Below are 22,632 nucleotides of genomic sequence, written 5' to 3' on the forward strand. Positions count from 1 at the left end.
CTTGAGCCCAGGAGTTTGAGGCTGCAGTGAGCTGTGATGGTGCCTTGGGTAACAGGAAGATCCTGTCTGTAAAACACAAGCAAGCTGAGCATGGTGGCTTATGCCTTTCATTCTAACACTTTGGGAGGCCAAGGTGGGAGGATCGCTTGAGCCTACAAGTTCAAGACCAGCCTGGGCAACATAGTGAGACCCCGTCTCTACCAAAAAATTTAAAAATTAGCTAGACATTGTAGTGCATGCCTGTAGTCCCAGCTACTCAGGAAGCTGAGGTGGGAGCATTGCTTGAGTCCGGGAGGTCAAGGCTACAGTGAGCCATGATCATGGCACTGCATTCCAGCCCAGGTGAAAGAGTGAGACCCTGTCTCAAAAACAAATGAATGGACTGGTGTGGTGGCTCATATCTGTAATCCCAGCACTTTGGAAGGCCAAGGTGGGCAGATCATATGAGGTCAGGAGTTTGAGACCATCCTGGCCAACATGGCGAAACACCATCTCTACTAAAAATACAAAAATTAGCCAGGTGTGGTGGGGCATGCCTGTAATCCAAGCTACTTGGGAGGCTGAGGCAGGAGAATTGCTTGAACCCGGGAGGCAGATGATTTAGTGAGCCGAGATCGCGCCACTGCACTCCAGCCTGGGCAACAGAGCGAGACTCTGACTCAAAAAACAAAACCAAACCAAAAAATGAATGAACAAAGAAAAATTGAGCTTCTGGTAAGGGCCTTGTGCTGTGTCATAACATGATACAGAAGAGGAAGCAAACATGTGCAAAATGACCAACACAAGAAGCAGTCTTGCTTTTTTTTTTTTTTTTTTTGAGACGGAATTTCACTCTTGTTGCCCAGGCTGGAGTACAATGGCACGACCTCGGCTCACCACAACCTCCGCCTCCTGGGTTCAAGCGATTCTCCTGCTTCCCGAGTAGCTGGGATTACAGGTATGTGCCACCAAGCCCGGCTAATTTTGTATTTTTAGTAGAGACGGGGGTTTCACCATATTGATCAGGCTGGTCTCGAACTCTCGACCTCAGGTGATCCACCCTCCTCGGTCTCCCAAAGTGCTGGGATTACAGGCATGATGAGACCGTGCCTGGCCCACAGTCTCGCTTTATAACAACCTGCTTCGGAGCTAATGAATCCAATCCCATGGGATCGAGAATTCAAGGAAATGAGAAAGACCTTAATCCATCTTAATGACCTAATCACCCCTTAAAGCCACCACCTACCAACACTACCTCATTGGGACAAAGTCAGGACATAAATTTGGGTGGGGACAAACTGTATTTAAGCCATAGCAAACCTAAAATACTTATTATCAAATGAAAAGAAGCCAATGTGAAAAGGCTACAAACTGTATGATTCCAATTATATGACATCTGGAAAAGGCAAAACTATGGAGACAGTCAAAATATCAGCAGTTTCCAAGGGTTAGGAAGGAGGAGATGAATAGGTGGTATACAGAGGATTTTTAGGGCAATGAAACGATTCTGTCTGATACCATAATGTGCTTACGTTTTACTATACATTTGTCAAAACCTATAGAACTGCATAACACCAAGAGTGAACCCTAATGTAAACCATGGACGTTAATTCATAATGAGGGGTCATGAGGGTTCATGAATTTTGACAAATATACCACTCTGGTTCAGGATGTTGATAGTCAGGGAGGCTGTGCATGTGAAGAGACTGGGTATATGGGAACTCTCCATATTTTTTTATTGTATTTATTTATTTATTTCGAGATGGAGTCTCACTCTGTTGCCTAGGCTCGAGTGCAGTGACGTGATCTCTGCTCACTGCAACCTCTGCCTCCCGGGTTCAAGCGATTCTCCTGCCTCAGCCTCCCAAGTCGCTGGGATTACAGGCATGCACTACCATGCCCAGTTAATTTTTGTATTTTTAGTAGAGACGGGGTTTCACCATGTTGGCCAGGCTGGTCTCAAACTCACAACCTCAGGTGATCCACCTGCCTCGGCCTCCCAAAAGGCTGGGATTACAGGTGTGAGCCATGGCACCCAGTATATTTATTTATTTATTTGAGACAGGATCTCACTCTGTCACCCAGACTGGAGGACAGTGGCATGATCTCTGCTCACTGCAACTTCTGCCTCCCAGGCTCAAGTGATTCTCCTGCCTCAGCCTCCCAAGTAGCTGGGATTACAGGTGTGGGCCACCACGCCTGGCTTATTTTTGTATTTTTAGTAAAGACGGGGTTTCACCATGTTGGCCAGGCTGGTCTTGAACTCCTGACCTCAAATGATCCACCTGCCTCTGCCTCCCAAAGTGCTGGGATTACAGGTGTGAGCCATGGCGCCCGGCCCATACTGGTATTTTTTTTTTTTTTTTTTTTTTTTTTTGAGATGGAGTCTCGCTCTGTCGCCCAGGCTGGAGTACAGTGGTGCAATCTTGGCTCACTGCAAGCTCCGCCTCCAGGGTTCACGCCATTCTCCTGCCTCAGCCTCCCGAGTAGCTGGGACTACAGGTGCCCACCACCATACCCGGCTAATTTTTTTGTATTTTTAGTAGAGATGGGGTTTCACCATATTAGCCAGGATGGTCTTGATCTCCTGACCTCGTTATCCGCTCGCCTCAGCCTCCCAAAGTGCTGGGATTACAGGCATGAGCCACCGTGCCCAGCTTAAAATTTAATTTTAATTAATTAATTTATTTCTTGAGATGGAGTTTCGCTCTTGTTGCCCAGGCTGGAGTGCAGGGGCACAATCTGGGCTCACTGCAACCTCCACCTCCTGGGTTCAAGTGATTCTCCTGCCTCAGCCTCCTAAGTAGCTGGGATTATAGGCACCCACCCCCATGCCCAGCTAATTTATTTGTACTTTTAGTAGAGATGCGGTTTTGCCATGTTGGCCAGGCTGGTCTCGAACTCCTGACCTCAGGTGATCCACCCACCTCAGCCTCCCAAAATGCTGGGATTATAGGCGTGAGCTGCTGTGCCTTGCTTATAGTTTATTTTTTAAAAGGAGAGGGGATTGGCCCTGAATGGATCAACTTAGGTCATGTGTCTCTGTTCTAATGAATGTGGCCAGAGGAATGGAGCACACTGGTTAGTCATGTTCAGGTACGTGCTCATCTCTGGAGCCAGGAGTGGAATCAGCTCTCCAAAACACATGGGGACCAGGTTTGGTGGCTCATGCCGGGAATCTCAACACTTTGGGAGGTCAAGGCAAGCAGACTGCTTGAGCCCAGGAGTTCAAGACCAGCTTGGGCAACATACTAAGACCCTGTTTCAAAAAAAAAAAAAAATTAAATTAATTAACCAGGTGTGGTGGCATGTGCCTGTAGTCCCAGCTACTCAGGAAGCTGAAGTGGGAGGATTGCTTGAACCGGGTAGTTCAAGGCTGCAGTGAACTATGATCGTGCCACTGCACTCCAGCCTTGGTGAAAGAGCTAGACCCTGTCTTCCAAACCAAAACAAAACACATGGATTAGGGATGGGAGGGATAGAATCCTAGAAATAAATTAAGGACTTATTTCCAGAGAAGAGGGGAACAGATATTTGGAGTCAATAGATATTGACTCTCCTAGGCAAAGAGGAGAATGAAATCCTTGTGACCAGACAGCAGAGTCCAGAGGCCTTGCTGATAAAAGAGATGGAGTTTCTGGAAATACTGACTGATCGATTCTCATTTAGATATCCAATTAACTCCCATTCATGTCAACTTTATTAATTTATTGACCACCTAATATGTCCCAGACTTTGTGCTTGGAGTTGAAGAGACTTTTGTGAATAACTCAACCAACAAGTCCATGAATTTTCAAAGACTTCATGTTTATTCCGTACACATTTAGAAGACCTTGCAAATTTCACCACTATGAAATTAAATTTCACATGGCCTAATTAGAATCTCCGCACTCCTTCTAAATCATTGCAATTTCAGAGAATTGGAGGGTTCAAAGGAAAGCAGGGCACTCACGCGATTCACCACAACCCCCAGGCTGCTGGAACACTTGGTTAACTTTTGACCTTGACCAACTCCAGTGACCGTTTGAAGGGAAGAAAGTGCCATCCCAGGATTGCCCATGGTTACTCTTGGGTGGCTAGACCCCTAACTATGTGCGTCAATCTGGAGATGTTGTTATTGTTCAAAAGAGAGGGCATGAACCACAAATTAATTGGTTGTACACAGGCTTTTAAAACCAACAAAATTAACTTTTTAATATTGTTCATGAAATGAAATACAAACCCTTTATTATTTTAAATTTTAGTGTCTGGACACTTTTGAAGTGGTTTTGTCAGTTTTTTTTTTTTTTCATAAAATACTGCCACTGCTCCATTACTGTTTGTGAGAAAGAAAGTATAATAACACATTATTTTCTCTGCCCCCGCCACCACCCCACCATGGGGTTCCTGTTTACATTATATATACACACACATATATATACACACATACATACATATATATGTATATATGCACACATACATACATACATATATATGTATATATACACATATATATACATGTGTGTGTATATATATATTTATGTGTGTGTATATATATATACATATATATATATATATTTTTTGAGACAGAGTCTTGCTTTGTCACCCAGGCTGGAGTGCAGCGCTGCGATCTTGGCTCACTGCAACCTCCACCTCCTGGGTTCAAGCAATTCTCCTGCCTCAGTCTCCCAAGTAGCTGGGACTACAGGTGTGCACCATTATGCTTGGCTAATTTTTTTAATTTTTAGTAGAGACAGGGTTTTGCCATATTGGCCAGGCTGGTCTCCAACTCCTAGCCTCAAGTGATCTGCCCGCCTTGGCCTCCCAAAGTGCTGGATTACAGGCATCAACTACCGTGCCCAGCCTCTTGTTTCTATATTAAAGAGACATTTACCTAACTAGATAAAGACGTGCCATGCTATTCACTTAATTTTTTTTTTTTTTTTTAGAGACAGGGTCTTACTGAGGCTAGAGGGCAGTGGCACAATCACAGCTAACCATAGCCTTGACCTACCTGGCTTAAGTGATCCTCCCACCTCAGGCTCCCAAGTAACTGGGACCACAGGTGCAGCATAAGCCACCACACTGTTTAGCAGAAATGGGGTCTTAGTATGTTGCCCAGGCTGTTCTTGAGCTCCTAGGCTCAAGCCATCCAACCACCCAGTCTCTCAAAGTGCTGGGATTACAGGTGTGAGCCACCACACCCATCTCACACTTAACTTTTTCAGTCAATCTGCATTAAGCATTTAGTATGTACTTGGTCCTATGGAAAGCATCAAAGAAATTGACACTACAGGTTCTAAAAACTTTCCATTGAGGAATTAAGACTTAGTCGATCTCCAGCTGTGTGATCTTAAGCTAGTTACTTAATGTCTCTGAGTTTCCATTTCCTGATCTAAAAAATAAGGATGAAATACCACTCTTGCAAGGCTCTTATATATCCATGTATTCAACAAATATAGCTTGAGTTCCTACTCGGTGTTCCACACACCTCTAGGAAGCAGAGATTCAGTAGTGCTGGACATTGGAAGGAGTTTTCAGTGGGGATGGAAGCCAGGGTGCAAAGAGAAAGCGTTTGTATGTGAAGGCTTCTGGAAAAATACTTAAAGCTGGGCTCAGTGGCACGTGCCTGTAGTCCCAGTTGCCCAGGAAACTGGGGTGGGAGGATCTTCTGAGCCCGGGAGTTTGAGGCTGTAGTGAGCCGTGATTGAGTCACTGCATTCCAGCCTGGGAGACAGAGCAAGATCTCGTCTAGAAAAATAAGTAAGTAAGTAAATAAATAATGACTTAAACCATCTCAGAAGACAGGAACATGAGTCTCTGAAGGCCACTGTATTAGCTATCTATTGCCGTGTAACAAATTGCCTCAAAATTTAGCAGCTTAAACCAATAAACATTTATTTAACAGTTTCTGTGAGCCAGGAATCCAGGAGTGGCTTTGCTGGGTGGTTCTGCCTCAGGGTATGTCCCCTGTTTACAGTCATGCTGTTGGCTGGGCTGCAGCTGCTGGAAGCCTCTTTGGGGCCGGAGGATCTGTTTCTGAGCTTGTTCATGTGGTTGTGGTCAGAAGGTTTCAGTCCCTCATAACATGGAAGCTGGCTCCCTCACTAAGCGAGAGAGAGAGAAACCAAGAGAGAAGTTTTAAGAAAGAGAGAGGGGCTTGGTGTGGTGGCTCACAACTGTAATCCCAGCACTTTGGGAGGCTGAAGTGAGCAGATCACTTGAGGTCAAGAGTTTGAGAGCAGGCTGGCCAACATGGTGAACTCCATCTGTACTAAAAATACAAAAATTAGCCAGGCATGGTGGTGCATGCCTGTAATCACAGCTACTCGGGAGGCTGAGGCACAAGAATCACTTGAACCTAGAAGACGGAGGTTGCAGTGAGCCAAGATGGTGCCACTGCATTTTAGCCTGGGCAACAGAGTAAGACTCCATCTCAAAAAAAAAAAAAAAGAGAGAGAGAGAAAAAAACAAGAAGACAGAAGCGGTATTGTCATGATGCACCATCACTTCTGCCAAATGGTACCTGTCACACAGACCACCCTGGTGCAATACAGGAGGGCACTTCACGAGGTGGGCACACCAGGAGCAAAGGATCGTTGGGTCACTGGAGGGCATTTTGGAGTCTGGCTAACACGGCCCCATGACTTTTTTGTGATTTCTTATTTTATTTTATTTATTTTTTTGAGACAGGATCTCACTTCGTCACCCAAGCTGGAGTCCAGTGGCACGATCTTGGCTCACTGCAGCCTCAACCTCCTGGGCTCAAGTGATCCTCCCACCTCAGCCCCCGACAAGTAGCTGGGACTACAGGTGCACACTGCCACACTTGGCTAAATTTTTTGTGTGTGTATATTTTTAGTAGAGACAGGGTTTTACTATGTTGGCCAGGCTGGTCTCGAACTCCTGAGCTCAAGCTATCTGCCTGCCTTGGCCTCCCAAAGTGCTGGGATTACAGGTGTGAGTCACTGCATCTGGCCCTGTTCTCACTTTAAATATTCACCTTTTTCCTTCTCCTCCTCCTCTTTCTCTCCTCGTCCTCCTCCTCCTTCTTCCTTCTTCTTTTCTTTCTTCTTCTTCTTTTTTATTTATGTTTTTGAAAGAGGAAACACGGACTCACTCTGTCTCCCAGGCTGGAATGCAATGGTGCAATCGCGGCTCACTGCAGTGTCAACTTTCTGGGCTCAAGCGATCCTCCCGCCTCAGCTCCTGAGTGGCTAGGACTATAGGCACATGCCACCACACCTGGCTAATTTTTAAAAATCTTTAGTCGGCTGGGCGTGGTGGCTCAAGCCTGTAATCCCAGCACTTTGGGAGGCCGAGATGGGCGGATCACGAGGTCAGGAGATCAAGACCATCCTGGCTAACACAGTGAAACCCCGTCTCTACTAAAAAAATACAAAACACTAGCCGGGAGAGGTGGCGGGCGCCTGTGGTCCCAGCTACTTGGGAGGCTGAGGCAGGAGAATGGCGTAAACCGGGGAGATGGAGCTTGCAGTGAGCTGAGATCCGGCCACTGCACTCCAGCCTGGGCGACAGAGCGAGACTCAGTCTCAAAAAAAAAAAAATATTTTATAGAGACAGGGTCTCACATGTTGCCCAGGCTAATCTCAAACCCCTGGCCTCATTCCGTCTTTCCACCTCGGCCTCCCAAGGTGCTGGGATTACAGGCATGAGCCACTGCACCTGGCCTAAACATTCACTTTTAGACCTAATTTTGTACTTAAAATTTTGTATTTGTTTTAAAGAAGGCTCCCCCAAATTGTCTAAGCTTCAGGTACCACAAAACCTGGATCCATCCCTGCTCCTAAGACAGGTCTTCAGTTTTTTGTGACAGTGGATGTTACAGATTTTGTACAAAAGTTCAGAAGCTGGACTCAGCCCAGCGGAAAGGTTTGCTGATCTGCCCGGGGGAAGGTGTAGATTTCAGCCCATCCCTGTATGCCTTCACTCAATACTCCTTTGAAAGCATAAGCTGCTGGAATTAAAACAGCAGTTTTGATGTGCTTGGAGCTGAAGATAAAGTCCTGTTTGCATACTGTAATGGTGTAAACATGTTGACAATTATCAGGTGAAATCTTTGGCTGTTATTGACTCCACTCCTCTGTAAGTGATTATGCGTGGCAAGAAAGTCTCTCCACCACGTGACTGGGCCCTCACTTACAAGTTAATTGACTTGTTTGGTCGCTTTCTTCTTAAGCCACAGGAGTGATGAAATGCAATTTTTTTCTTGTATTCTTTCGTAACACACCAAGAAAAACAAAGCTAAGTTTTAGGTCCTGTTGCATTTATTAACTTTTGAGGGTCTAGCTGTGAGTTTTCAAAAACAACAACCAACCACCAGCTCTTTTGATCTCGGTTTGAATCTCTGTGATCTGAGATAAATTAGGTCCCCCCCCCAAAAAAAACACACCCCCACCCCAAGTTGGACACTGAATGATGTGTTGGGAATTTGTTTGACACAATCAATGGCCACTATTTATTTATTTATTTTTTGAGATGGGGTGTCTCTCTGTCACCCAGGCTGGAGTGCAGTGGTGTGATCTCAACTCACTGCAACCTCCACCTCCCGGTCTCAAGCGATCCTCCCACCTTAGCCTCCCCAGTAGCTGGGGCTACAGGCCTGTGCCACCATGCCCAACTAATTTTTCGTGGAGGCGGGGTTTCACCGTGTTGCCTAGGCTGCCTCTAACTCCTGGACTCAAGGGATCTCCCCCCAACCCCTGAGATGGAGTCTCGTTCTGTCGCCCAGGCTGGAGTGCAGTGGCATCATCTCAGCTCACTGCAACCTCCACCTCCCAGGCTCAAGTGACTCTCCTGCCTCAGCCTCCCAAGTAGCTGGGATTACAGGCGTGCACCATCACGCCCGGCTAATTTTTGTGTTTTTAGTAGAGACAAGTTTTCACCTCGTTAGCCAGGCTGGTCTTAAACTCCTGACCTCAAGTGATCTGCCTGCCTCAATCTGCCGAAGTGCTGGGATTACAGGTGTGAGCCACTATGCCTGGCGTGGACTCAAGGGATCTGCCCATCTCAGCCTCTGAAAGTGCTGGGATTCCTGGCGTGAGCCACTGGGCCCGGCCTATTATTTCTTATGAGTTTTTGGGTGGTTGTATGGCCCTTCTGTTGGTCTCACCTGGGTTCGCTCATGAAGCTGCATGTGGCTGAAGGCTCAGCCGGGACAGCCAGGTGGCTAAGTCTCTCTCATTCTGTGGGTTTTCTTTCAGGGTTTCTTCTGGTGTGATGGTCTCAGGGCAGAGTTCCAAAAGAGTGAAAATGGAAGTTGCAAAGTTTTTCAAGGTATAAGCTCTAGACGTGTGCAGCGTCTCTTCTGCTCCACTATGTTGATCAGTGCAGGTCCCAGGAAGCTCCACGTGGGTTTAAATCACGTTGGTGTTTTCAGCGCTGTATCCTCAGTGCCTAGAACAGAGCCTGGTACACAGAATATTTATTGATGGCAACTGAGATTATCGTAGTGTATTTTTCTGTGAGCAAAGCAGCTTATTCACAGCAGTGGTTCCCTAAATGGTGGCTACTTTATTATTATAACTTTCCTAGGGGAGATAAATAATGTAAAATTTCCGCTATTTCTTTTCTTTTTTTTTTTTTTTTTGAGACAGCGTCTTGCTTTGTCACCCAGGCTGGAATGCAGTGGTGCGATCTCGGCTCACTGCAACCTCTGCTTCCTGGGTTCCAGTGATTCTCCTGCCTCAGCCTCCCGAGTAGCTGGGACTACAGGCACGGGCCACCACATCCAGCTAATTTTTGTATTTTTAGTAGAGACAGGGGTTTCACTGTGTTGGCCAGGCTGCTCTCCAACTCCTGACCTCAAGTAATCCACCTGCCTCAGCCTCCCAACGTGCTGGGATGACAGGTATGAGCCACCGCGCAGGCCTTGGTTATCTGCTATTTCTAGGAATACTTCAGGTTAGCACAGAATGAACACTGATCTTTTTTTTTTTTTTTTTTTTTTGAGATGGAGTCTCGCTCTGTCGCCCAGGCTGGAGTGCAGTGGCCGGATCTCAGTTCACTGCAAGCTCCACCTCCCGGGTTTACACCATTCTCCTGCCTCAGCCTCCCGAGTAGCTGGGAGTACAGGCGCCTGCCACCACGCCCGGCTAGTTTTTTGTATTTTTTTAGTAGAGACGGGGTTTCACCATGTTAGCCAGGATGGTCTCGATCTCCTGACCTCGTGATCCACCCATCTCGGCCTCCCAAAGTGCTGGGATTACAGGCTTGAGCCACCGCGCCTGGCCTGAACACTAATCTTTACTGTTTTCCCCAACCTACCCCCAATTCGCTGTTACCTGATGCTCAGCAAACTGTCAGAGATGCTTTACCAAAATAATACGGAGATGGTCGAAACCATATTGCAGAATGTAGTCATGGAATCTGTTTGCCTGCATTCAAATCCTGGCCCCACCTCTTACTAGCTATGAGACCTTGGACAAGTCATTTAAATGCTCTATGCTTTTGTTTCCTTATCTGTAAAATAGGCTTAATAATAGTACCTCTTTACTGAGATTGATAAAAATTAAATGGGTTAATATCTGTCAAGTACTAACAAGAGAGATGGGCATGCAGTCACTGTTATGTAAGCGTTAACTATCATTATAAGTAACCCACAGGCCCTGACTTTGAGTTTCCAATGAGTCACTTTCTTCAGATACCACAAAAACTTTTGGGAGATATTGTTCTCTGCCTCATCTGACAGTCTTCAGGGAATTAGGAAGCCATCAAGATGAACTCTGAGCAAGAGTAAAAGCAGTTCATGACTGGATAGCTTTAATTCACCTACTTCTAATTTCATACATGGTGTATAGATTGTTAACCTTGGCTTTCTATCAATAGATAGGAATTAGAATGCCTTTTATGGAGAAGTCAGCTTTACAGACTTAAATCAAAAAATAAGGCTGGGCGCAGTGGCTCAGGCCTGTAATCCCAGCACTTTGGGAGGCTGAGGCAGGTGGATCATTTGAGGTCAGGAGTTCCAGACCAGCGTGACCAACATGGTGAAACCCCATGTCTACTAAAAACACAAAAATTAGCCAGGTGTGGTGGCACACGCCTGTAATCCCAGCTACTTGGGAGGTTGAGGCAGGAGAATCATTTGAACCTGGGAGGCAGAGGTGGCAGTGAGCCGAGATCATGCCACTACACTCCAGCCTGGGTGACAGAGCAAGACTTTGTCTCAACAAAAAAAAAAAGAAGAAAAAAGAAAGAAAAAAAAAGTGAAAAATTTTAGCAGGAGCTTTCCTTTATTGATGATTATTATTTTATTATGAAAAAAATCAAACACACAAAAGGAGAGAAAATTCAACTCCCTTGTCCATTATCCGGTTTCTACAATTATCAGCTCAACTGGGCACAGTACCTCACGTCTACAATCCCAGTGCTTTGGTAGGCTGAGGCAGGAGGATAATTTGAGCCCAGGGGTTAAAGACCAGCCTGGGAAACATGGCGAGACCCTGTCTCTACAAAAAATTTAAAAATTAGCTGGGTGGGCTGGGCACTGTGGCTCATGCCTGTAATCACAGCACTTTAGGAGATCGAGGCAGGTGGATTACTTGAGCTCAGGAGTTTGAGACCAGCCTGGGCAACATGGTGAGACCCCATCTCTACCCAAAATACAAAAATTAGCGAGGTGTGGTGGTGCACGTCTGTGGTCCCAGCTACTTGGGAGGCTGAGGTAGGAAGATCACTTGACCCTGGGAGGCAGAGGTTGCAGTGAGCCAAGATTGCGCCACTGCATTCCAGCCTGGGTGCACACCATCTCAAAAAAAAAATAAAAAATAAATAAAATAAATAAATCAACTGGGCGTGGTGACACACACCTGTAGTCTCAGCTACTTAGGAGGCTGAAGCAGAATGGGGATCACTTGAGCCCAAAAGTTGGAAGCTGCAATGAGCTATGATCCCACCACTGCACTCCAGCCTGGGCAACAAAGCAAGATCCCATCTCTAAAAGAAAAATGAAAACATAAAAACAATACTGATAATGAGCAATTTAGGGGCAATCCTGCTTCATCTTTCTCTCCACTCTCTTCCCTGCTGCTTGGATTACTTGGATACAAATCTCAGTTATCACACCACTCTGTGGATGCTTCCGTGTGTATCTCTAAAAAATAAAGACTTGACTTTGGTCATAATCACAATTCTAATAGCATACATTTTAAAAGTTAACAATGGCCGAGCACGATCGCTCATGCCTGTAATCCCAGTGCTTTGGGAGGCCGAGGTTGGCCTCAGGAGCTGGGTGTGCTGGTGTGTGCCTGTAATCCCAGCTACTCAGGAGGCTGAGGCAGGAGAACTGCTTGAACCTGGGAGGTGGAGATTGCAGTGAGCCGAGATTGTGCCACTGCACTCCAGCCTGGGTGACAGAGCAAGACTCTGTCTCCAAAAAAAAAAAAAAAAAAAGTTAACAATAATTCCTAATGTCATCAAATATGCAGGTATTTGATATATTCAAATTTCCCAGCTGAGAGCATTTCTTTGCTGAACTCTCTGTACCCTGTAACATTGGGACTCACTCCCTGACATCCAGCGACTGGATGCTGTGTCAGAGAACACAAGGAACAGTAGAGCCTGTGTTTACCTTTATTTATCAATGCAATTTTTCAGCAATTTATGAGAACTGTTGCCAGAAAATTATGTGGCACATAGGCAGTGTTATAGTTAATTTACTGGCTAAGGGATGCCCAGGTAGCTGGTAAAACATTTCCAGGGGGGCGTTTCCAGAAGGGGTTAGCATTGAAACAATAGACTGAGTAAAGAAGAACCTTGCTTGCCAGCGTGCATGGGCATCACCCAATCCTTGAGGGCCTCAATGGAAGAAAAAGGCAGAGGAAGGGTGAATTCTTCCTCTGTTTCAGCTGAGACATCCACCTTCTCCTGCCCTTGGACATCTCAGGTCTTCTGACTTGGACCAGGACGGATGCTGTTGGCTCCCTTGGTTCTCAGGCTTTCAGATTGGAACTGGAACTGCATCACCAGCTTTCTCGGGCCTCCAGCTTGCCGATGGCAGATAGTGGGGCTTTTCCACCTCCATAATCCTTTGAATCAATCCCTGTAATAAATCTCTTCCTATTCATATCTATCTATCTATCTATCTATCTATCTATCTATCTATCTATCTATCTATCTATCTACACACCTACCTATTATCTGCTCCATACTATGTTTTGTTTTTGTTTTTTGAGATGGCCCCACCTGCTGCCCAGCTGGAGTGCAGTAGTGTGATCTTGCCTCACTGCAACCTCTGCCTTCTGGGCTCAAGTAATTCTCTTGCCTCGGCCTCCCAAGTAGCTGGGACTACAGGTACATGCCACCACGCCCAGCTAATTTTTGTATTTTTAGTAGAGATGAGGTTTCACCATGTTGCCCGGGCTGTTCTCGAATTCCTGCCCTCAGGTGATCTGTCCATCTCAGCCTCCCAAAGTGGTGGGATTATGGGCGTTACCTATCATCTATTTATCTATTTATTATCTATCTATCTATCTATCTACCTACCATCTAGTATATATCACCTGTCTCATCTATGATCTATCAATCTATTATCTATCATCTATTAATCTATTATCTATCAATCTATCATCTATTAATCTATTCCTATTATTTATCTATTATAAATCAATCTATTGCTCTATCTGCCTATCATCTGTTTATCATCTATCTACCTGTCATCTATTTATGTACCTATATACCTATCATCTATTTATCATCTATTATCTATCACTTATCTATCATCTATCAATCTACACTTGATTTTAGCCAAAAGGCCGAGAAGCGATCTATCTTCTAGCAATCTATCTATTAATATATTGTCTGTCTGTCTATCTATCTATCTATCTATCTATCTATCTATCTATCTATCTATCTATCTATCTATCTATCATCTATCTATTCTACTGGTTCTGTCTCCCTGGAGAACCCTGACTAACATAGGCAGTAAGTAAGTTGTGGTGGTAACTGGGTTTGAGTCTGCCTCCTCCTCTCCTCAACCACTTGAATCTCTCTATGCCTTGCATTAGCTGCCTATGAAATGGGAATAATTACAGCAAGTCCAACTCTTCTTCTTCTTTTTTTCTGGAGACGGAGTCTCACTCTTTCACCCAGGCTGGAATGCAGTGGATCTCAGCTCACTGCAACCTCCGCCTCCTGGGTTCAAGTAATTCTCCTGCCTCAGCCTCCTGAGTAGTGGGGACTACAGGCGTATGCCGCCCACACCCGGCTAATTTTTTTTGTATTTTTAGTAGAGATGGGTTTTCACCATGTTGCCCAGGCTGGTTTCGAACTCCTGAGCTCAGGCTATCTGCCTGTCTTGGCCAACTCTTCTTAATGTCTGTTCAGCATCTCTTCTCCCCTTCTTCCTTTAGTCATTGAACCGTCCCCCCCCACCATATGATGCCCTAACACAGAGATTTTGGTATGAGTGTGTTCAGCCCCATCTAACTGAGGACGCATCGGAGAGGTCAGGTGTGCACATTCACTGTGAGGGGACAGCCTTGAATGTGGACCCACACAGGGGTGATTACTGGTGATGAAAACTCCCTTGAGTTTTATTGAGTTGCATTGCCAGAAATGACATGATTTTCTAAAGCAGTGAACAAGTTTTGGTAATGTTCCAAACAAAAGAAAGTACAGTCTTCCCTTAATTTATACAGAAGTGACCTTTCTGGAAGATTCAATAATATCGTCTTAAGTCTGTTTTTGGTTGTTTATAGCAGAAATAACAGAATACATAAAACTTGGTAATTTATAAATAAAAGGAGTTATTTCTTTTTTAATTTTTAATTTATGTGGGTACATAGTAGGTACATATATGAGGAATTATTTCTTAAAGTTATGGAGGCTGAGAAGTCCCAGGCTCGGAGGGCTGCATCTGATGAGTGCCTTCGTGCTGCTGGGGACTCTTTGCAGAGACCCAGAGAAGCACAGGGCATTCCATGAAGAGGGGCCTGAGCATGCTACCTCAGGTCTCTCTTCTTCTAAAGGCACAAGTCCCACTCTGTGACAACTCATTAATCCATTTACCCATTAACCCTTTAACCTATTAATTCATGAATGGATGAATCCATTCATGAGAACTTTCATGACACAATCACTTCGGATTTTTTTTTTTTTGATGCAGAGTCTCACTCTGTCACTCAGGCTGGAGTGCAGTGGCACGGTCTTGGTTCACTGCAACCTCCAGCCTCCTTGGTTCAAGCAATTCTTCTGCCTCAACCTCCCCAGTAGCTGGGATTACAGGCACACATCATCATGCCTGGCTAATTTTGTATTTTTAGTAGAGATGAGGGTTTCACCATGTTGGTCAGGCTGGTCTTGAACTCCTGACCTCAGGTGATCTGCCAGCCTCGGCCTCCCAAAGTGCTGGGATTACAGGTGTGAGCCACTGGGCCCAGCCCAATCACTTCTTAAAGGCAGAACCTCTTAGTACTGCCACACTGGGTGTTAAGTTTCAACATGAATGTTCAAGGGGACAGTCAAACCACAGCAGATAGAAATGTGCAAAAAAACACAAACAGGCCAGATGAAAGGGCTCACGCCTATACTCCCAGCACTTTGGGAGGCCGGGTGGGTGGATAACCTGAGGTCATGAGTTCAAGACCAACCTGGACAACATGGCAAAACCCCGTCTCTACTAAAAATACAAAAATTAGCCGGGTGTGGTGGCGCCTGCCTGTAGTCCCAGCTACTCAGGAGGCAGAGGTGAGAGAATCACTTGAAACAGGAGGAGGAGTTTGCAATTAGCTGAAATCATGCCACTGCAGTCCAGCCTGGGCGACACAGTGAGACTGTCACAAAAAACAAACAAACAAACAAAATGCCTTTTTTAGGAATGAGGAAGACACAGAGAGTTCATACATGTGCCCAAGGCCACATTAAGCTCTTAACTGCTATAAACTAGCTCCCTAAATAGAAAGAATGTTCTAGAAGGACAGAGCAGAAAGGCTCAGAGTAGTTACCTCTGAAGAAGGGTGAAGGAAAGGGTACAAGGAGAAGTCCGGGTGTGGTGGATCACACTCATAATCCTAGCACCTTGGGAGGCTGAAGCAGGCGGATCACTTCAGGTCAGGAGTTTGAGACCATCCTGGGCAACATAGCAAGACCCTCTAAAAAATAAATAAATGCTAGCCAGGCGTAGTGGTGCATGCTTGTAATCCCAGCTACTCGGGAGCCCGAGTCAGGAGAATCGCTTGAACCCGAGAGGCAGAGGTTGCAGTGAGCCGAGATCGCACCATCGCACTCCAGCCTGGGCAACAAGAGTGAAACTCTGTCTCAAAAAATAAAAAATAAAAATAAATATGTCTTAAAAATAATATAGGTTAACTACAATGCCTAACAAAGTTTGACATTTACCTACTGCTGACCCAGTAATTCCACTTTGGGGTTAAGAGAAATGTGTGCCCATGTCCATAAAAATACTTGTTCCAGGCCAGGTGCGGTGACTCACACCTGTAATCCCAGCATTTTGGGAGCCCGAGGTGGGCGGATCACCTAAGGAAAAAATTAGCTGGGCATGGTGGTGCATGCCTGTAGTCCCAGCTACTCAGGAGGCTGAGGCAAGAGAATTGCTCGAACCCAGGAGGTGGAGGTTGCAGTGATCTGAGATCACACTATTGCACTCCAGCCTGGGCGACAGGGCAAGATTCCGTCTCAAAAAAAAAAAAAAAAAAAAACTTGTTCCAGAATGTTCATAGAAGTTTGTTTCATAATAGTCCAAACTGGAAACAACCAAGTGCCCAACAAGAAGAGGGTAAACAAATGATGGATGGTCCCAGAATGGAATTCAACTCAACCATAGCCAGGAAAGAATTACTGGGGCATTCAACGTGACTCAGTCTGAGAAGCATTATTTGAGTGCGAGAAGCCAAATACACAAGTTCATGCCGGATGCAATGGTTTACGCCTGTCATCACAGCACTTTGAGAAGCTGAGGTGGGTGGATCATTTGAGGTCAGGGATTTGAGACCAGCCTGGCCAACATGGTGAGTCCATGTCCCTACAAAAAATAAAAAAATTAGCCAGGTGTGGTGGCGGGCACCTGTAATCCCAGCTACTCGGGAGGCTGAGGCAGGAGAATCCCTTCAACAAGGGAGCGGAGGTTGCAGTGAGCCAAAATCATGCCTCTGCCCTCCAGCCTGGGTGACAGAGTGAGACTCTGTTTCAAAAAAGAAAAAAAAAAAAAAAAAAAGAGTTCATTATGTATGATGACATTTATGTGGAGTCTAAGAATAGACAAAACTAAGGGTGATAAAGGTCAGAATAGTGGTTATCTTGTTTTGGGAAGGGGCCAGAGGGAACCTTCTGGGGGATGGAAATGTTCTGTGTTCTAGCGGATGTTTGGCACTGTCTGGAGAGGTTTTTGATTGTCACAACTGGTGGTGGGGGGTGCTACTGGCATCTAGTGGGTAGAGGCCAGAGATGCTGCTAAACTGAATCTTGCAATGCACAGGATGACCCCAAAACAAAGAATTATCTGGCCTGAAATGTCAATCGGGCTGAGAGTGAGAAATGTTGGTATATGATTTAAATTGCTTAAACATGATCAAGGCATTTCTGCATCCTTGTGGGTACTTGCCATTATTACAGGCAATTGAGTGACAGAGATGGCTAGTTATCCTCAGGATGTAGAGTTGTCATTGGAAAGCGGCCAGGGACAGTATTTCCCAATCCCCTTTGCATCTGGGTACAGCCTGTGATTCATTCTGCAAATAGAATGTGAGCAAAAGCAATGTGTATTAGCTCTGCACAAAGCAGCTGAGAAACGTGTGCGCCTTTTCCATTCTCCTTCCCCTGCCACCACTGGATGCAGACATCAACAATGAGGCCCCAGGGATGGAGGAGAGCTGTCAGTCAACTGGCAACACAGTGCTAGAGGAGATAAACTTCTATTATGAAAGCCTCCGAAATGTGAGCGTTATTTATATAGTGGCTAGCGTTACTCTTAATAGAGTATTCAACAAAAAAATCTCATCTTTGAAGGGCAGATCTCCCAAACTGATATATTAAGGGGCAGTTAATCTCACTTGTAAATTCTCTGAGAGCAGGGATCATGTGCTATACATTTTCTTAATCCTCTATAATGCTAAGTACCATGTTGAGCAAATGCCATGTTTCTTTCTTTCTCCTTCCACGCCCGCCCCCAAATTCCTGGGTTGGAAGAGAACGTAAGTGTTCTTTTGTAATCTTTCCAGGACACCCACCATTAATGGAACCACAGAACACCAACTTCCACACTCTAATTCCATGTGTTTTGGAATAGGATTTACTCTACCCTATGCTCCAGAGTTGGGTTCTGATTGGCTTACACCAATCAAAGTATTTTCTTCAGCCTGGCCTTCTCTTTTTTTTGAGATGGAGTCTCACCCTATCACCCGGGTTGGAGTGTAGTGACACAATCTCGGCTCACTGCAATGTCTGCCTCCCGGGTTCAAGTGATTCTTCCACCTCAGCCTCCTGAGTAGCTGTGATTACGGGCACATGCCACCATGCCCGGCTAATTTTTTTGTATTTTTTCAGTAGAGACAGGCTTTCACCATGTTGGCTAGGCGGGTCTCAAACTCCTGGCCTCAGTTGATCCACTCGCCTCGGCCTCACAAAGTGCTGGGATTATAGGTGTAAGCCACCACGCCCGGCCTCCCTAGCTTTCTTGTTAGGTTCACAGATGAACGCATAACAGAGTGAGAGGCAATGAGATACAAGGTTTTATCTGGGACACCGGCGGAAGGGAAGCAGTTTCTTCCCTTTCAAGAGAAAGCCCTGAGCATACGCTCTTCTCCTGTGTGGTGGTGTGGGTTTGGGAGGCTTCAGTTACTACAGTCACTTTGCCACCAAGAGAGCAATTCTTGCAAGTTGTCAAGGATCCATAGGCATAGATAATTCTCAGGGGCTCAAATATTGTCAGAACCTAAATTCTTTCTGCAGTTGTTCTCTGCCTCTCTTAGTGTGTTAGATATTCTCACTTGTGATGCCAAGATAATGCCCACAATTTCAGACATTCAAGTCATAACAGCATGTTTCTGTTAATGAGAAAAACCTTTCCCAGCATGCAGCGGAGTTTTTTTCTTGTCTTATTGGCTAGAGGGCATCACATGATAAGCCTAAACCAACCACTGACAAGTGGTCTGGATCACCTATCTATCCCTCATATCTATCCCTCATATCTATCCCTCAGGCTGGGGTTGGGACTGGGATCCATCTCCCTGGAAGCACATGGCCAGCAGGAGAAAGGTGAACATCTGGTGGCAGCCAGAATTCTCATTTAAAAAGGAGGAAAGATTTTTGAGTAGGCCAACAATAGTGTCTGCTACGTATCCTGCCATTTGTGATATATATTGGTATATATATTATATCAGTCAATTGCAAGTAACAAAAAAACAAAAAGAAAAAAGATGTTGGGGAGAAATGTATTGGTTAGCACAACTCAAAATTTCAGAGTTTCTCAGCTTCAGGCATGGCTGGACCTGGGCAACAGTGTCATAATTATTCGGTCTCTCTTTTCATTGTTCATCTCTGCTTTATTCTCAGGTAGAATCTTACCAAGTGGTGACTCCAGCAACTATAGACTTACTTCCTACCGAGTTAGCAATTCCAGAGGAATCTTTTAGGCAACTGTTGCAACAAAAGTTTAAGAACTGAGCCTCAAAGACTTGGCTTGGATCACAACCCCATTCTTGAACCAATCACTGTACCCAGAAGGAATGAAAAATTCTAACTGGCCAAACATATTTTTTTTTTTTTTGAGATAGGTCTTGCTCTGTTGCCCAGGCTGGAATACAGTGGTGTAATCGTAACTCACTGTAGTCTCAAACTCTGGGTTCAAGTGATCCTCCCACCTCAGCTTCCCAAGTAGCTGAGATTAGTGTGCACCACCACGCCTGACTAATTTTTTAAATTTTATGTAGAAACGGGGCCTTTCTATGTTGGAAAAACGTCAGGCGGGCGACTTGAGAAATCAAGCGCCCTGGTTCACCTGTGATTTGGGGTTTTATACTCTGACGTACTTCCAGGATCTTGAGTTCCTTCTCCCTCGATTTTTCACTGGCGATGGGCTGTCTGCACGTGCAGTGTGTTTACTGGAGTTGTGTACGTGCTCACTTGAGCCATTCTTCCCTTACCAGTTGAACGTCCCTAGATGGTCATCAGTTAAGCTTTGCCATTTTGCCTCTTAATTGCCATGCCTGAGCCCATTTACCCAGTCCTGAGATCTTATTGGGAAGCTGCTGATCACCAGTTTCAGGTTTTTTTTTTTCTGTTTATTGGGAGACTGCCTTTCCCTGACGTCGGCTGAGAGCAATCATTATTTTAGAGAGAGTTTACAACTGCCTGAGCATCACCTGATGGTCGCCTGTGGTCACCTGACATTCCTGGTATGTGTGTGTGTTGTGGGGGAAACTGTCTCTTGCTGTGTTCGTGTCTGACTAGCTACCTACTGTAACAACTGCACCACTGCATTCCCGCCTGGGTGACAGAGCGAGACGCTGTCTCAAAAAAAAAAAAAAAAGTGGTTTGTGGCTATGGCAAAAATCTCAAAGGCGTTACGTGAGTCACTGAAATTTGGGGAACTCTGATATACCCAGACCAGACTTTGGCTGAAGCAAACTGAACAAAAATTCCCTTGCATGAAAACTGGTGCTAGAGGAATATTTTCTTTGATTGTTTGATTGAGGCAGGGTCTCACTGTCACCCAGGCTGGCATTGGGTGGTGTAATCACAGCTCACTGCAGCCTCAACTTCCTGGCCTCAGGTGATCCTCCTGCCTCAGCCTCTCAAGTAGCTGGGACTGTGGGCGCACAACCAGCTACCCAGCTAATTGATTTTTGTGAGGTTTTTTTTCTTTTTTCTGAGATGGAGTCTCACTCTGTCACCCAGGCTAGAGTACAATGGCTCAGTCTCAGCTCACTGCAACCTCTGCCTCCCAAGTTCAAGCAATTCTCCTGCCTCAGCCTCCTGAGTAGCTGGGACTACAGGCACATGCCACCACACCCAGCTAATGTTTGTATATTTAGTAGAGATGGGGTTTCACTATGTTGGCCAGGCTGGTCTCGAACTCCTGACCTCGTGATCTGCCCACCTCAGCGTCCCAAAGTGCTGGGATTATAGGTGTGAGCCACCGCGCCTGGCCTATTTTTGTGCAGTTTTTTGTAGAGCCAGGATTTTGCCATGTTGCCCAGGCTACTCTTGAACTTCTGGGCTCAAATGATCCTCCTGCCTTGGCCTCCCAAAGTGCTGGGGTTACAGGCATGAGCCACCATGCTCAGCTTAAGGAATCTTTCCAAGGAATCTTTGGAATCTTTCCAAGGACTGCTGCCTTCAGGTGGAGTTTCAAAGTTCAAACGGTCTTTATTTGTAGCCTTTTTAAACTTGTGGGGGCTACATTTTTCAAATATATTTTCAAAGGCCTTCATTTGGGGAGAGGCCTTAAATGTGCCAACTGCCAGCTGCAAGAACCGAGTGGCCAGACCACTGAGGTTTTGAAGTCTTGCAAAACAGACGTGTAAAAGTCAAGTGCACAGGCAGGACCTTAGAGTGGCACCCAGAACCCAAGGCCTTGAAAGATCCCAGCTTGTTTCTTTACAGAAAGCTTGGCTTTGTTGAACAGGCTGATAGAAACCGCGCCCAGCTGTAGAAAGGTTGCATGTGTATATATGTGTGTGTTTCTACTTCCTCTTTTTTTTTATCTCATACAATTACAAACACATAATCTCAAGGGTCTGCAGCTCATGTCACCTTGGAGTTATTTTTGGTTTGCCCCCAGAACATCAAATGTTCAATTCAAGAAGGGCTTGACAGGGCATAGAGAGTGCCGACTAAACCCAGAGGGGGCAAGTTCAAGCATGTTTTCGCTACCGCAATTTGCATCAGTGCCTCCCCACCCTACAAAAACACATGCCTCTTTTGTATTACTCAGTGAAAAGTGAAAACTGATAAAGAAAAGGCATGTTTTGTTATTTAAAAACATCTTTATTTCATAGCATGGCTGCTAAATCTGGTAAACAGCAATATGTTGCTAGGTCTAAATAATGGGGTCATTTTTTTCCTTTTTTTTTTTCTTTGACACAGCATCTCACTCTGTCACTCAAACTGGAGTGCAGTGGCGCAATCATGGCTCACTGCAGCCTGGAACTCCTGGGCTCAAGCGATCCTCCTGCTTCAGCCTCCTGAGTAGCTGAGACTACAGGTGCGTGCACGCATGCCCAGCTAATGGGGTCATTTTTGTTTCTTTTTCTTTCTTCTTATTTCAACCCTATTATTTGACCTTTTTTATTCCCCTTGCAAATGTTCTTGTTCTGTCTTCTACATCTGGAAATGAAAGATAAGGAAACCCATACTAGTCCTTTTGGGTTGCTCTGATCAAATAACAGAGCAACAGAGGGAGAAAACAACAGAGGGAGGGAGGCTCTCCCTCCTTCCCCCTCCCTCCCTCCCTCCCTTCCTTCCTTCCTTCTTTCCTTCCTTTTTTCCTTCTTTTCTTTTTTTTAGATGGAGTCTCACTCTGTCACCAGACTGGAGAGCAGTGGCACGATCTCAGCTCACTGCAACCCCCACCTCCCAGGTTCAAGCGATTCTCCTGCCTCAGCCTCCCAAGCAGCTGGGACTACAGGCGCGTGCCACCATACCCAGCTAATTTTTATATTTTTGTAATTTTTGTATATTTTGTATTTTGTAGAG

The 22,632-nt window shown here is 45.4% G+C and overlaps 1 long non-coding RNA gene across 1 annotated transcript in view; it reads left to right on the forward strand.

Moving 5' to 3' along the window:
* Positions 1–16,960, forward strand: part of LOC103887975 — a 44,187-nt gene extending 27,227 nt beyond the window's left edge. The window contains exon 5 of the long non-coding RNA XR_004179102.1: positions 16,677–16,960. This is a non-coding gene — a long non-coding RNA (uncharacterized LOC103887975). The remainder of the gene's footprint in view (positions 1–16,676) is intronic.
* The last annotated feature ends 5,672 nt before the right edge of the window (positions 16,961–22,632 follow it).

This window comes from Papio anubis, chromosome 16 (assembly GCF_008728515.1).
Source record: "Papio anubis isolate 15944 chromosome 16, Panubis1.0, whole genome shotgun sequence".
In the NCBI taxonomy this organism is placed as follows: Eukaryota; Metazoa; Chordata; class Mammalia; order Primates; family Cercopithecidae; genus Papio; species Papio anubis.